At 41.5% G+C, this 14,613-nt stretch overlaps 2 long non-coding RNA genes across 4 annotated transcripts; both read left to right on the forward strand.

The window, feature by feature from the left end:
* The first annotated feature begins 947 nt into the window (after positions 1 to 947).
* On the forward strand, positions 948 to 3,025 carry LOC127964616 (uncharacterized). Of its 2 annotated transcripts, none has more exons than XR_008155085.1 (3): positions 948 to 1,016; positions 2,440 to 2,484; positions 2,792 to 3,025. It is a non-coding gene; the product is annotated as an uncharacterized LOC127964616 (long non-coding RNA). The 2 variants fall into 2 exon arrangements; XR_008155086.1 differs by lacking the exon at positions 948 to 1,016 and adding an exon at positions 1,106 to 1,352.
* Positions 3,026 to 6,142: 3,117 nt separating this feature from the next.
* LOC127964618 (uncharacterized) lies at positions 6,143 to 13,401 on the forward strand. Of its 2 annotated transcripts, none has more exons than XR_008155088.1 (3): positions 6,143 to 6,211; positions 7,628 to 7,672; positions 13,168 to 13,401. It is a non-coding gene; the product is annotated as an uncharacterized LOC127964618 (long non-coding RNA). The 2 variants fall into 2 exon arrangements; XR_008155087.1 differs by lacking the exon at positions 13,168 to 13,401 and adding an exon at positions 7,980 to 8,213.
* Positions 13,402 to 14,613: the final 1,212 nt, after the last annotated feature.

Raw genomic sequence — 14,613 nt, forward strand, 5'->3', positions numbered from 1 at the left:
TTCCACCAAACATTTTACATACTCTTGAAGATTTCTTTAGGTCTTGTCAAAGACCCAATCTCTCTGGTCTCAGTCTTGACTCGGACTCGACCCTTTCTGAACTCGGTCTTGACTCGGACTCGACCCTTTCTGAACTCGGTCTTGTCTCGGACTCGACCCTCTCTGGACTCGATCTGGACTCGGACTCGAATGAGCTGGTCTCGACTACAACACTGAGTGGAGGTCATAGATGGATATGTTTGAAATTTGAAACTAGTTTATATATTTCATCAGTTTATATATTTTATGGACTTTTGAAAAGCTCCTAATTTCTCAATGCGTTACTTGTTGAAGTTTCTTGAATATAATTTAATACATTCCTCTTCTTGTTGGTCCAATTCAGTTTCCTGGGGTCAATCCAAGATCGTGACTTAGTTTATTTTAGTATTGTTTGGCTACCACAATAATAAAAATCAATAAAGTCATGGTAACATGTTTTTCCATTACTTTACTTAATCAAGTTAACTTAATTAATTACAATTTAGTTTCTAAATTACAATAGATTAAATTAAGCACTTAAAATTTAAGCTAGCAACTGAAATTTAAATTTTTAACTTGAAGTAGGTGGATTTCAAGGATATCCTAGGTTTTCTATTTGCATGTCTCAAAATGTGCAATTTTTTAGGACTCTTACCACTTGCTCTCCTGTTAATCTCACAGTCCCCTGCACAAGCCTGTCAGTCAGCTCCTATTGAGCATGAAATGAATGTCTTCTCACCTCCATGTCAACTGACAACCAGTTCTACCAGAAAGACTCAGGAGATACAGATAAGACTGAAGTATTTATTTACAAAAAACAGAATTATTTTGGCGTAGGCCCCATCCATAGCATGGATCTGAAGTTTGTAGATACCAGCTAATCCTGCCGACGACGAAGGCAGGGTGGAGCCTACCAACCGCATGGACAGGGCCAACCTGGTGGTGGTGGGGAGGATGGAGGGAAACAACAGCGGCAGTATCTTCAAACACAATAAGATGTGAGTAGTGCACTTTTTTATCCCTTTGTGCTGAGAACCGATTGGCTAGACCTTATTTGGAATGTGATGTGCTAATTAAGTCTTCGTAGTAGAACTTGCGCTTACGCTTCCATTTATAGTGCATTCATGGTATTAATTTGATCACTTTCATGGGTTAACTGTGAATCATTTGTGATAACTTTAGTCAGGTTAGATGCAATATTTTAATGTGGATGAAAATGAGACCGTTAATGGACAGACTTAGTATTTAAAATGGCACACACTGTAAGGGCAGAGATCCTGTAATTTTTGCCAGCTCACATTTTTCGGAAAGGCATTTCATCAGCTGAACAATTGGTATGTTGTTAAAAAACAAAACATCAAACTCTGCACTTTTATCCTTCACAGCTTCTTTTCCATTCTGTCGAAACTTAAATATGGCACTACCGTGAGTAAGATATAGTTACATTCTCATCAATGCAAATCCATCTTCTCTGGTGCTACTTTTATTTTTTATTTCTGGATTTCTTTTAGAAAGAAAAAAACAGTACATTTAATATAGGCAGAGTTATATCTGGCTGCAGATTATCTCAGTCTCTTTTTCTTTTTAGAAGAGCGTGGTCTGGAAGCTGTTAATGGTTGTGCAGGTTTTAATGGACTCTTACGTAAGCACTGTTGCAGATCTTGGTTTCTCGTTCTGTAGTTGAGTAAGAATCTGTTCATCATGTTGTAAGATCAGATGTGTCCATTTTGTTTTAGTGAAACAGAAGAGATCAAAGTAGATACCGCAGCATTACAACTTAAAATGTGAGAAGTGTTAATAGAAATTTAAAATGACAAGATGCTAATTCATGAAGTGAAAGTGAAAGTGAAGTGACATACAGCCAAGTATGGTGACCCATACTCGGAATTCGTGCTCTGCTTTTAACCCATCCAAAGTGCACAGACACAGCAGTGAACACACACACTGTGAATACACACCCGGAGCAGTGGGCAGCCATTTATGCTGCGGCACCTGGGGAGCAGTTGGGGGTTCGGTGCCTTGCTCAGACGTGGTATTGAAGGTGGAGAGAGCACTGTACAAGAGAGCACTGTACATGCACTCCCCCCTCCTATAATTCCTGCTGGTCAAGAGACTCGAACTCACAACCCTTCGATTGCGAGTCCAACTCTCTAACCATGAGGCCACGACTTCAGAAGAAAGAGTCTCTCAGGTCTTATCGATTTGTACCCACTTTCTAGCATCTTAAATTCATTAGATCATTCGTTAGAGGCAAAGCAATCAGGTAAACAACATATAATTAGCAATTACATACTGTATCAGTCAGGAAAGCTGCTGAGCTTGCACTCAGAGTAAGGATTTTTTTGTGGGATGCTTACTGACGTACTCAAAACCTAAAAGCAATCTGCTTTCCAACTCTTAGTTTTCGCCTTGTTTTCACAGGTCTCTTTTTACACTAGATCTGCACTTCGGCATGCTTGCATAAATGTGAGTGTCATGAGTCGGGTTTGAGTTTCTCCCTTTTTCTCTCTCTCTCCCATCATTACTGCCACTTTAGCTCAGCTGTTCGCTATTACAATCAGCGCTCGCGCTGATCATCTACACACCTGTTCCTTCTCTACTCTAATTCTTGCGGCTATTTCCCTCTGCTTTCTGCTAGATTATTGTATATGCTAATGCGTCACTCAGCGTCTCATTTCAAGCTATGCTCACCTTACTTATCGTCAGTTTTTCCTCAGTCTTAGTTTCGTTTGTGCTGTACAGTCTCTGCTCATCTTACCTTTTCTCTGTCCAGTCCTCTTGCTGCCAGAGCTCGCCTGGTTACCTGCCATCTGTGGTGCTGAGTCTGCTGGTGTGGATCTGTGCCACTTGCTCTCCGTAAGCCCTCTGACAAGCCCTGGACTTGTTCTCCCTTTGTGGACCATTTCTGTTCTGCCAGCTGGATTCACCCTCAGGAGCCAGTGCTTGACAGTCTGCTTTTGTTCTCTAAGTTTTCTACTGCTCTAATAAACTGTCTGTTTTCCAGCCATTTGCCTCTGGGTCCTCTGTCCCGCTCTGACAGAATAATCTAGCCACATTGACCCTATTCGCCTATTCGCTCTGCTGTGGATATGCAGGGAGCTTTATTGGGCAGACATGAGGAGGAGCTCTCAGCCACCAGACATGCAGTGGATAATTTTGTAACCCAGGTCACCGATTTTAACAGTCACATTAATTTTCTTCATCGTGAACAGTCGAGATCACCAATCTCAACCTGCCCCTTAGAGCCCAGAGTCCACAACCCCCCTTGTTTTTGTTTTGCTGTCAGGCATCAATAAGGATGCAACAACACATGAAAGCATCATATAGTACATAGAACATTATTTCAGACTTTGTCCTTTTGTGTTGCGCAGAACATATAGCAGCATATGAGTTTGAAAAGTATCAAACTATCACTTTTAGACACGGTCGAGGTAAAAGGCAATGAAATTAGCAACAAGAACAAGATTCTCTGCCCCAAGGCTTGTGCATATGACTCGTTGTCATGGACTCGTGTGCATTTTGACTCGGTATTGACTCGGACTCGAACATATTAGGAATCGGACTTATGCCCGAGTCCACTCGAGTCCCAATCAAAATATTTCATGATTATTACTGTATGTTAATGTTTATTTAAATTGATGTATGTTTGAGACATCCAATGACTGGTGATTTTCTTTTGACGTGAGACGTTAGGCCAGCGACACACTGGATGTGTGGCGCAAGCGCCTCAGCTGCGTGGCGTGTCTGTTTTTAATTCGGCTCCCATGTTAACAGGTTAGAGCTTGCAGACTGCCTGCGTGAGACGCGCGTAAAACCCGTGCATGCTAGAAATAGAACCGACGCCTATTTTTCACGCGACACGCGTGCATGTTGGAAGCGTTTCCAGGCAAAAAAGTAAAATATGTTTATATGTCATTTTGTACACAAATACATATTAATTCATGACATTTTGATATTTGAAAGTCTATAGGTTGGCATAAATTCAGATATAAATGTAATTTAAAAAATTAATTAATAATGAACGATTTTCAAATATTGCACCTGTCAAACATACTCTATTGTGCCGTCAATACTGTTGACGGTGTCCTATCAGTAGGTATGTAAAAAAAAAATAAAAAATTATATTGTTGTCATGAAGACAAGAGCCTGGTTTTTCGGCGGCCTCCCTCTATGTCACCTACAGCCGCAGCAGCGCGCCAAGCGCCGCGTGCAGGCACGCTTCTGGTGTGTAAAGACACAGAAAACGCAAAGCAGCCACCACCTTTCTGGCACGCAGCAGAGAAGCCACGCAGCCAGTGTGTCACCGGCCTTAAGTTACCCTACTGCCATCCGCCTGTAGTGATCCCGCTTTCCAGAAAGCCACATTCCTACATTATTTCTCTCAACTGTGTTATTTTTACAAAGTAGGACACAATGGTCACAGAAAAAAAACAAATATCGTTTTATAAACTTATATAATGAATACAGACACAGACTGACTGTCTCAACACTAATCATCTCCCCCCAAAAACATGTCTGACAGAATGCATTGAACTTATATGGCATTTCATCCAGCTTTCTTCCCCTGGCACATACACACTTTTGCATGAAATTTTCCTGGACAGTCAGTTGGCTCTTGTGTGTATGCCCTCCGTAACAAAAAAAAAAAACTTGGACTAGTGTGTATTTTACCCTGCATTAAAATGCACCATCCAGGGAAATAAGCATTAGATTATCCGTTGCTGTTACAGAAAGTGATAAAATGGTAACTGTTGTCAGTCCCCGTTTCCTCTGCACCAGTAGAGAGAGTTTTTTAGTTGGGGTGGATTGATCATGAGACCACATCGTGCTTGGTTGGGTAGCAGGATGGTCTCCTCACTTATTTTTTTGAAAAGTAATTATGCCCATCTGTAATCTTCACAACATCTAAAGTGCACATAATCCAAGACATTGTAAGGATATTAGCAGTCATTAGTTAAGCTTCAAGGATAAAAGTTATGTAAAAGCTGTTACAGTTTAACATTTACAGTTATAGTGGTACAGTAATGTTACTTGTACTAGAAAGGTTATATGGATGTGTATAGTGGTACAACGATGTTATGTGAAAATGAGCACTTAATATTGACAAGTTACAATTCATAATACTAATAAAATTACCTTTACACCACATACTATGTGGCCCTTTTACCCTTTATTGTTTCCACCAAACATTTTACATACTCTTGAAGATTTCTTTAGGTCTTGTCAAAGACCCAATCTCTCTGGTCTCAGTCTTGACTCGGACTCGACCCTTTCTGAACTCGGTCTTGACTCGGACTCGACCCTTTCTGAACTCGGTCTTGTCTCGGACTCGACCCTCTCTGGACTCGATCTGGACTCGGACTCGAATGAGCTGGTCTCGACTACAACACTGAGTGGAGGTCATAGATGGATATGTTTGAAATTTGAAACTAGTTTATATATTTCATCAGTTTATATATTTTATGGACTTTTGAAAAGCTCCTAATTTCTCAATGCGTTACTTGTTGAAGTTTCTTGAATATAATTTAATACATTCCTCTTCTTGTTGGTCCAATTCAGTTTCCTGGGGTCAATCCAAGATCGTGACTTAGTTTATTTTAGTATTGTTTGGCTACCACAATAATAAAAATCAATAAAGTCATGGTAACATGTTTTTCCATTACTTTACTTAATCAAGTTAACTTAATTAATTACAATTTAGTTTCTAAATTACAATAGATTAAATTAAGCACTTAAAATTTAAGCTAGCAACTGAAATTTAAATTTTTAACTTGAAGTAGGTGGATTTCAAGGATATCCTAGGTTTTCTATTTGCATGTCTCAAAATGTGCAATTTTTTAGGACTCTTACCACTTGCTCTCCTGTTAATCTCACAGTCCCCTGCACAAGCCTGTCAGTCAGCTCCTATTGAGCATGAAATGAATGTCTTCTCACCTCCATGTCAACTGACAACCAGTTCTACCAGAAAGACTCAGGAGATACAGATAAGACTGAAGTATTTATTTACAAAAAACAGAATTATTTTGGCGTAGGCCCCATCCATAGCATGGATCTGAAGTTTGTAGATACCAGCTAATCCTGCCGACGACGAAGGCAGGGTGGAGCCTACCAACCGCATGGACAGGGCCAACCTGGTGGTGGTGGGGAGGATGGAGGGAAACAACAGCGGCAGTATCTTCAAACACAATAAGATGTGAGTAGTGCACTTTTTTATCCCTTTGTGCTGAGAACCGATTGGCTAGACCTTATTTGGAATGTGATGTGCTAATTAAGTCTTCGTAGTAGAACTTGCGCTTACGCTTCCATTTATAGTGCATTCATGGTATTAATTTGATCACTTTCATGGGTTAACTGTGAATCATTTGTGATAACTTTAGTCAGGTTAGATGCAATATTTTAATGTGGATGAAAATGAGACCGTTAATGGACAGACTTAGTATTTAAAATGGCACACACTGTAAGGGCAGAGATCCTGTAATTTTTGCCAGCTCACATTTTTCGGAAAGGCATTTCATCAGCTGAACAATTGGTATGTTGTTAAAAAACAAAACATCAAACTCTGCACTTTTATCCTTCACAGCTTCTTTTCCATTCTGTCGAAACTTAAATATGGCACTACCGTGAGTAAGATATAGTTACATTCTCATCAATGCAAATCCATCTTCTCTGGTGCTACTTTTATTTTTTATTTCTGGATTTCTTTTAGAAAGAAAAAAACAGTACATTTAATATAGGCAGATTTATATCTGGCTGCAGATTACCTCAGTCTCTTTTTTTTTTAGAAGAGCGTGGTCTGGAAGCTGTTAATGGTTGTGCAGGTTTTAATGGACTCTTACGTAAGCACTGTTGCAGATCTTGGTTTCTCGTTCTGTAGTTGAGTAAGAATCTGTTCATCATGTTGTAAGATCAGATGTGTCCATTTTGTTTTAGTGAAACAGAAGAGATCAAAGTAGATACCGCAGCATTACAACTTAAAATGTGAGAAGTGTTAATAGAAATTTAAAATGACAAGATGCTAATTCATGAAGTGAAAGTGAAGTGACATACAGCCAAGTATGGTGACCCATACTCGGAATTCGTGCTCTGCTTTTAACCCATCCAAAGTGCACAGACACAGCAGTGAACACACACACTGTGAATACACACCCGGAGCAGTGGGCAGCCATTTATGCTGCGGCACCTGGGGAGCAGTTGGGGGTTCGGTGCCTTGCTCAGACGTGGTATTGAAGGTGGAGAGAGCACTGTACAAGAGAGCACTGTACATGCACTCCCCCCTCCTATAATTCCTGCTGGTCAAGAGACTCGAACTCACAACCCTTCGATTGCGAGTCCAACTCTCTAACCATGAGGCCACGACTTCAGAAGAAAGAGTCTCTCAGGTCTTATCGATTTGTACCCACTTTCTAGCATCTTAAATTCATTAGATCATTCGTTAGAGGCAAAGCAATCAGGTAAACAACATATAATTAGCAATTACATACTGTATCAGTCAGGAAAGCTGCTGAGCTTGCACTCAGAGTAAGGATTTTTTTGTGGGATGCTTACTGACGTACTCAAAACCTAAAAGCAATCTGCTTTCCAACTCTTAGTTTTCGCCTTGTTTTCACAGGTCTCTTTTTACACTAGATCTGCACTTCGGCATGCTTGCATAAATGTGAGTGTCATGAGTCGGGTTTGAGTTTCTCCCTTTTTCTCTCTCTCTCCCATCATTACTGCCACTTTAGCTCAGCTGTTCGCTATTACAATCAGCGCTCGCGCTGATCATCTACACACCTGTTCCTTCTCTACTCTAATTCTTGCGGCTATTTCCCTCTGCTTTCTGCTAGATTATTGTATATGCTAATGCGTCACTCAGCGTCTCATTTCAAGCTATGCTCACCTTACTTATCGTCAGTTTTTCCTCAGTCTTAGTTTCGTTTGTGCTGTACAGTCTCTGCTCATCTTACCTTTTCTCTGTCCAGTCCTCTTGCTGCCAGAGCTCGCCTGGTTACCTGCCATCTGTGGTGCTGAGTCTGCTGGTGTGGATCTGTGCCACTTGCTCTCCGTAAGCCCTCTGACAAGCCCTGGACTTGTTCTCCCTTTGTGGACCATTTCTGTTCTGCCAGCTGGATTCACCCTCAGGAGCCAGTGCTTGACAGTCTGCTTTTGTTCTCTAAGTTTTCTACTGCTCTAATAAACTGTCTGTTTTCCAGCCATTTGCCTCTGGGTCCTCTGTCCCGCTCTGACAGAATAATCTAGCCACATTGACCCTATTCGCCTATTCGCTCTGCTGTGGATATGCAGGGAGCTTTATTGGGCAGACATGAGGAGGAGCTCTCAGCCACCAGACATGCAGTGGATAATTTTGTAACCCAGGTCACCGATTTTAACAGTCACATTAATTTTCTTCATCGTGAACAGTCGAGATCACCAATCTCAACCTGCCCCTTAGAGCCCAGAGTCCACAACCCCCCTTGTTTTTGTTTTGCTGTCAGGCATCAATAAGGATGCAACAACACATGAAAGCATCATATAGTACATAGAACATTATTTCAGACTTTGTCCTTTTGTGTTGCGCAGAACATATAGCAGCATATGAGTTTGAAAAGTATCAAACTATCACTTTTAGACACGGTCGAGGTAAAAGGCAATGAAATTAGCAACAAGAACAAGATTCTCTGCCCCAAGGCTTGTGCATATGACTCGTTGTCATGGACTCGTGTGCATTTTGACTCGGTATTGACTCGGACTCGAACATATTAGGAATCGGACTTATGCCCGAGTCCACTCGAGTCCCAATCAAAATATTTCATGATTATTACTGTATGTTAATGTTTATTTAAATTGATGTATGTTTGAGACATCCAATGACTGGTGATTTTCTTTTGACGTGAGACGTTAGGCCAGCGACACACTGGATGTGTGGCGCAAGCGCCTCAGCTGCGTGGCGTGTCTGTTTTTAATTCGGCTCCCATGTTAACAGGTTAGAGCTTGCAGACTGCCTGCGTGAGACGCGCGTAAAACCCGTGCATGCTAGAAATAGAACCGACGCCTATTTTTCACGCGACACGCGTGCATGTTGGAAGCGTTTCCAGGCAAAAAAGTAAAATATGTTTATATGTCATTTTGTACACAAATACATATTAATTCATGACATTTTGATATTTGAAAGTCTATAGGTTGGCATAAATTCAGATATAAATGTAATTTAAAAAATAAATTAATAATGAACGATTTTCAAATATTGCACCTGTCAAACATACTCTATTGTGCCGTCAATACTGTTGACGGTGTCCTATCAGTAGGTATGTAAAAAAAAAATAAAAAATTATATTGTTGTCATGAAGACAAGAGCCTGGTTTTTCGGCGGCCTCCCTCTATGTCACCTACAGCCGCAGCAGCGCGCCAAGCGCCGCGTGCAGGCACGCTTCTGGTGTGTAAAGACACAGAAAACGCAAAGCAGCCACCACCTTTCTGGCACGCAGCAGAGAAGCCACGCAGCCAGTGTGTCACCGGCCTTAAGTTACCCTACTGCCATCCGCCTGTAGTGATCCCGCTTTCCAGAAAGCCACATTCCTACATTATTTCTCTCAACTGTGTTATTTTTACAAAGTAGGACACAATGGTCACAGAAAAAAAACAAATATCGTTTTATAAACTTATATAATGAATACAGACACAGACTGACTGTCTCAACACTAATCATCTCCCCCCAAAAACATGTCTGACAGAATGCATTGAACTTATATGGCATTTCATCCAGCTTTCTTCCCCTGGCACATACACACTTTTGCATGAAATTTTCCTGGACAGTCAGTTGGCTCTTGTGTGTATGCCCTCCGTAACAAAAAAAAAAAACTTGGACTAGTGTGTATTTTACCCTGCATTAAAATGCACCATCCAGGGAAATAAGCATTAGATTATCCGTTGCTGTTACAGAAAGTGATAAAATGGTAACTGTTGTCAGTCCCCGTTTCCTCTGCACCAGTAGAGAGAGTTTTTTAGTTGGGGTGGATTGATCATGAGACCACATCGTGCTTGGTTGGGTAGCAGGATGGTCTCCTCACTTATTTTTTTGAAAAGTAATTATGCCCATCTGTAATCTTCACAACATCTAAAGTGCACATAATCCAAGACATTGTAAGGATATTAGCAGTCATTAGTTAAGCTTCAAGGATAAAAGTTATGTAAAAGCTGTTACAGTTTAACATTTACAGTTATAGTGGTACAGTAATGTTACTTGTACTAGAAAGGTTATATGGATGTGTATAGTGGTACAACGATGTTATGTGAAAATGAGCACTTAATATTGACAAGTTACAATTCATAATACTAATAAAATTACCTTTACACCACATACTATGTGGCCCTTTTACCCTTTATTGTTTCCACCAAACATTTTACATACTCTTGAAGATTTCTTTAGGTCTTGTCAAAGACCCAATCTCTCTGGTCTCAGTCTTGACTCGGACTCGACCCTTTCTGAACTCGGTCTTGACTCGGACTCGACCCTTTCTGAACTCGGTCTTGTCTCGGACTCGACCCTCTCTGGACTCGATCTGGACTCGGACTCGAATGAGCTGGTCTCGACTACAACACTGAGTGGAGGTCATAGATGGATATGTTTGAAATTTGAAACTAGTTTATATATTTCATCAGTTTATATATTTTATGGACTTTTGAAAAGCTCCTAATTTCTCAATGCGTTACTTGTTGAAGTTTCTTGAATATAATTTAATACATTCCTCTTCTTGTTGGTCCAATTCAGTTTCCTGGGGTCAATCCAAGATCGTGACTTAGTTTATTTTAGTATTGTTTGGCTACCACAATAATAAAAATCAATAAAGTCATGGTAACATGTTTTTCCATTACTTTACTTAATCAAGTTAACTTAATTAATTACAATTTAGTTTCTAAATTACAATAGATTAAATTAAGCACTTAAAATTTAAGCTAGCAACTGAAATTTAAATTTTTAACTTGAAGTAGGTGGATTTCAAGGATATCCTAGGTTTTCTATTTGCATGTCTCAAAATGTGCAATTTTTTAGGACTCTTACCACTTGCTCTCCTGTTAATCTCACAGTCCCCTGCACAAGCCTGTCAGTCAGCTCCTATTGAGCATGAAATGAATGTCTTCTCACCTCCATGTCAACTGACAACCAGTTCTACCAGAAAGACTCAGGAGATACAGATAAGACTGAAGTATTTATTTACAAAAAACAGAATTATTTTGGCGTAGGCCCCATCCATAGCATGGATCTGAAGTTTGTAGATACCAGCTAATCCTGCCGACGACGAAGGCAGGGTGGAGCCTACCAACCGCATGGACAGGGCCAACCTGGTGGTGGTGGGGAGGATGGAGGGAAACAACAGCGGCAGTATCTTCAAACACAATAAGATGTGAGTAGTGCACTTTTTTATCCCTTTGTGCTGAGAACCGATTGGCTAGACCTTATTTGGAATGTGATGTGCTAATTAAGTCTTCGTAGTAGAACTTGCGCTTACGCTTCCATTTATAGTGCATTCATGGTATTAATTTGATCACTTTCATGGGTTAACTGTGAATCATTTGTGATAACTTTAGTCAGGTTAGATGCAATATTTTAATGTGGATGAAAATGAGACCGTTAATGGACAGACTTAGTATTTAAAATGGCACACACTGTAAGGGCAGAGATCCTGTAATTTTTGCCAGCTCACATTTTTCGGAAAGGCATTTCATCAGCTGAACAATTGGTATGTTGTTAAAAAACAAAACATCAAACTCTGCACTTTTATCCTTCACAGCTTCTTTTCCATTCTGTCGAAACTTAAATATGGCACTACCGTGAGTAAGATATAGTTACATTCTCATCAATGCAAATCCATCTTCTCTGGTGCTACTTTTATTTTTTATTTCTGGATTTCTTTTAGAAAGAAAAAAACAGTACATTTAATATAGGCAGATTTATATCTGGCTGCAGATTACCTCAGTCTCTTTTTTTTTTAGAAGAGCGTGGTCTGGAAGCTGTTAATGGTTGTGCAGGTTTTAATGGACTCTTACGTAAGCACTGTTGCAGATCTTGGTTTCTCGTTCTGTAGTTGAGTAAGAATCTGTTCATCATGTTGTAAGATCAGATGTGTCCATTTTGTTTTAGTGAAACAGAAGAGATCAAAGTAGATACCGCAGCATTACAACTTAAAATGTGAGAAGTGTTAATAGAAATTTAAAATGACAAGATGCTAATTCATGAAGTGAAAGTGAAGTGACATACAGCCAAGTATGGTGACCCATACTCGGAATTCGTGCTCTGCTTTTAACCCATCCAAAGTGCACAGACACAGCAGTGAACACACACACTGTGAATACACACCCGGAGCAGTGGGCAGCCATTTATGCTGCGGCACCTGGGGAGCAGTTGGGGGTTCGGTGCCTTGCTCAGACGTGGTATTGAAGGTGGAGAGAGCACTGTACAAGAGAGCACTGTACATGCACTCCCCCCTCCTATAATTCCTGCTGGTCAAGAGACTCGAACTCACAACCCTTCGATTGCGAGTCCAACTCTCTAACCATGAGGCCACGACTTCAGAAGAAAGAGTCTCTCAGGTCTTATCGATTTGTACCCACTTTCTAGCATCTTAAATTCATTAGATCATTCGTTAGAGGCAAAGCAATCAGGTAAACAACATATAATTAGCAATTACATACTGTATCAGTCAGGAAAGCTGCTGAGCTTGCACTCAGAGTAAGGATTTTTTTGTGGGATGCTTACTGACGTACTCAAAACCTAAAAGCAATCTGCTTTCCAACTCTTAGTTTTCGCCTTGTTTTCACAGGTCTCTTTTTACACTAGATCTGCACTTCGGCATGCTTGCATAAATGTGAGTGTCATGAGTCGGGTTTGAGTTTCTCCCTTTTTCTCTCTCTCTCCCATCATTACTGCCACTTTAGCTCAGCTGTTCGCTATTACAATCAGCGCTCGCGCTGATCATCTACACACCTGTTCCTTCTCTACTCTAATTCTTGCGGCTATTTCCCTCTGCTTTCTGCTAGATTATTGTATATGCTAATGCGTCACTCAGCGTCTCATTTCAAGCTATGCTCACCTTACTTATCGTCAGTTTTTCCTCAGTCTTAGTTTCGTTTGTGCTGTACAGTCTCTGCTCATCTTACCTTTTCTCTGTCCAGTCCTCTTGCTGCCAGAGCTCGCCTGGTTACCTGCCATCTGTGGTGCTGAGTCTGCTGGTGTGGATCTGTGCCACTTGCTCTCCGTAAGCCCTCTGACAAGCCCTGGACTTGTTCTCCCTTTGTGGACCATTTCTGTTCTGCCAGCTGGATTCACCCTCAGGAGCCAGTGCTTGACAGTCTGCTTTTGTTCTCTAAGTTTTCTACTGCTCTAATAAACTGTCTGTTTTCCAGCCATTTGCCTCTGGGTCCTCTGTCCCGCTCTGACAGAATAATCTAGCCACATTGACCCTATTCGCCTATTCGCTCTGCTGTGGATATGCAGGGAGCTTTATTGGGCAGACATGAGGAGGAGCTCTCAGCCACCAGACATGCAGTGGATAATTTTGTAACCCAGGTCACCGATTTTAACAGTCACATTAATTTTCTTCATCGTGAACAGTCGAGATCACCAATCTCAACCTGCCCCTTAGAGCCCAGAGTCCACAACCCCCCTTGTTTTTCGAGGGAACCCGCTGAGTGTTGAGCCTTTTTGACTCGTTGTGAGGTGGTATTCTCCCCTTCAACCCTCTACCTATGCTGAGGACCGTGCCAAGGTGGCGTATATTATCTCTCTGCTGTCTGGTCAGGCGCGCGACTGGACCACGGCTCATTGGGAGTCTGGTGCGGCATGTTGTGAGAGGTTTGAGATCTTCAAGGAAGAGATGGCAAAGGTCTTTGATCACTCTGTTTATGGATGAGAGGCTTTTCATCTGTTGGTGGTGCTGTGTCAAGGGAAGCTTTCCATGCCCCGACTACACCGTTGAGTTCTGCATACTAGACGCCACATCTGATTGGAACGAGCCTGCACTGGTTGCACATTTCTTGGAGTGGTTAAACATGGATCTCAAGGATGAGATTTATGCTCGCAATTTCCCTTCGGGCCTAGATCAACTGGTGGACTTGATCATTTGCTCGGATAAGCGCTTCGATCAGCATCGCTGCCCGAATCCTGAGCCACCTGCAGTCCTGACTCCACCCACTGTCTTCTATGAAGCTGCTCCATTTCCTGAGTCTATGCAGGTGAGCGGGATACGGATCTCTTCTGCAGAACGCCAGCAGCACATCCTGTACAAGCTCTGTATGTACTGTGGTCGTTCCTGACACCTTGTAGCAGTTTGCCCGTTAAAAGACATTGCTCGTCAGTAGGTCCGGGAATACTGGCGAGCGCCACATCTTTTTCCCGCTCTAGAAAGACTAGCACCACGTTGTCTGTGGTACTTCGCTGGCCTGGTTTGTTTCCTGTACGTCTCTCATTGACTCTAGTGCTGAGGGAAATTTTATTGACGAGACTTAGGCGCTGGAGAAGAACATTCCATTAATTGAACTCAAGGACTCCTCCATTATTATGGCTCTAGATGGCAGTGTTCTGTCAAGAGTTCCTGTAGCTCAATTGGTAGAGCACTGCAC

The sequence above is a fragment of the Carassius gibelio genome, chromosome B9, assembly GCF_023724105.1.
Source record: "Carassius gibelio isolate Cgi1373 ecotype wild population from Czech Republic chromosome B9, carGib1.2-hapl.c, whole genome shotgun sequence".
Lineage (NCBI taxonomy): Eukaryota > Metazoa > Chordata > Actinopteri > Cypriniformes > Cyprinidae > Carassius > Carassius gibelio.